This window comes from Microcaecilia unicolor, chromosome 1, assembly GCF_901765095.1.
Source record: "Microcaecilia unicolor chromosome 1, aMicUni1.1, whole genome shotgun sequence".
NCBI classification, from domain to species: Eukaryota; Metazoa; Chordata; class Amphibia; order Gymnophiona; family Siphonopidae; genus Microcaecilia; species Microcaecilia unicolor.
Window position 1 is genome coordinate 579516640 of NC_044031.1, and position 2288 is coordinate 579518927.

A 2288-nucleotide genomic window follows, 5' to 3' on the forward strand; every position below is an offset into this window, starting at 1 on the left:
TCTGAGACCTACTATATTCTTCAGTAATTGTTTACCCACATGACGTTCTTATTTTCTCAGCATCCCACCGGGAACATCCAGCACATGTGCGAACGGTTCTACAATGACTCAGAGAGCATAAGTTGTATACTAAACTTAAGAAATGCTCCTTTCATCAGTCCACCAGTCTTTTCTTGGGCTACATTATTTCAGCAACAGAACTGCAAATGGATCCTGATAAGTTTTGCGCTATCCAAGATTGGCCAATTTATTGACCAGTATTCCCTTATTACTGCCCCCCTTATGGCTCTCACTAAAAAGGGAGCAGATGTTAAGAACTGGTCCCTAGATGCCTCTCGAGCCTTCTCTCTATTGAAACAGGCCTTTCTTTCAGGAACCGTTCTCCAGAGGCCAGACATATCACTTCCTTTTATTCTGGAAGTGGACGCCTCTGCCCTTGGTGCTGGGGCCATCCTCTCGCAGGCCTCCTCGAAAGGGAAGCACCATCCCTGTTTTTTATTTTCAAATAAATTTTCTTCTACCGAATGTAACTATATGATTGGAGACCGAGAGCTGTTGTCTCTGAAACTGGATTTACAGGAGCGGAGACATCTTCTGGAGGGAGTGCTTCATCCATTCACTGTCATAACAGATCACAAGAATCTCCTGTACTTGCAAGGGGCTAAATGATTAAACCCCCAACAGGCCCGCTGGTTTTTAATTTTTGCCCGTTTCAATTTCCAACTAACTTTCAGACCAGTGGAGAAAAATATCCAGGCCAATGCACTATCCAGAGCATTTGAACCCCTGGAGGAACAGGAAGAGCCTCACACTAAGCTAAATCCTGCTAACATCATGGCCACAGAGAAACTCTCACCTCCTCCTAGAACAACAGCAGTACCACATTGAGTTAGATGTTCCGTCTTGTGATGGTGACATTCATCACGTATAGCAGGACATCCAGGATTCCCTAAGACATTATATCTGGTGTCACGTCACTATTGGTGGACTCGGTTGGTGCAGGATGTTCAACAGTTTGTCAGAACATGTCCTACCTGCGCCTGTAGCAAGAGCTCCTACTCCAGACTGTGATAGAGTCACATCCAGGATAGTTGGGTTAAGGCAGTTTCAGTCTGAAATACAAGTCCCAGAAGGCATTGCAGGCAAGGAGCCAGGGGGCAAGATGAAAAACTTGGACTGGACTCCTAGCTGCAATAGGGGAAGACATGGGTGTAAGCTGGCAGGATGTGTAGATTGGCTGCCACTAGGGGGAAAGAGAGATAGGAAACCCTGTGTGCAGGAGTTCATCATTAGTCTAATGCTTAACTCAGCTGGTATGGGTGTGGGGGAAGCTAATGAGAGGAGAATGATTGGTTGTGGTAGCAGAAGCCAGGGATTGATTAGGCAGGTTGGAAGGAGTCTCAAGAGAGAGAAGCAGTTGCAGGCTGAAAACCCTTGGGTAAGAGAGGTCCCTAAAGTATTGAATCTACCAGTGAAGCAGATGCAGGGTGGAATCCCTTGGGTATGAGAAGTCCCTAAAGTATGCAACTCATTATGAAGGTAAAGAGAGTACAGGATAGAAATGGCTGCTTTGTGGTTTAACTGTGATGATGAACTGAATGAACTGCTTTTATTTGGAGTTGAACTATTGTTACTGTGCCCTGGATAAAGAGCCCAGACTGGAGCTGACTTTGAGCCTGTATTGAATCCTGGTATGTGCTGATAGCCACTTTCAGGTGGCTTATATGTGCTTAAGATGGAAGGTGAATGCTGCTGTTGGAACTGTGTATCAGGTTTACTAGAAATCTGCATGAAGTAAAGTCCTTAAGATTGAAGTTGCTGGTGGACATTTATTTCTTGACTGTACTGGGAGCCTGTGGCTGGAGGAGATTGTTCTATCCTTGGCTGCACCTAGAGGTCCCTGGTTATAAGACCTTGGGGTCTCCTTCAATCCTTGCCTGTTCCTCAGGTTCCCTGACAGGAGATTTCGATGGACTTTATTACGGATCTGCCCCTCTCCGTGGAAACACTGTCATTTGGGTGGTTGTCAATCGCTTTTCCAAGATGGCCCATTTCATTCCCATGCCAGTGCTTCCTTCAGCGGCAACCTTGGCTCAGTCCTTTGTCCAGCATATATTCCATTGTCACAGACTCCCATCTCGGACTTGGAGCGACTGGGGAACTCAATTTACTTCCTGATTCTGGAGACATTTGTGTCCCACCTTAGGAATCACCATACTTTTTTCATCAGCTTACCACCCACAGATGAATGGCCACTCTGAACTTAATCAGACCCTCAAGAGTTTCCT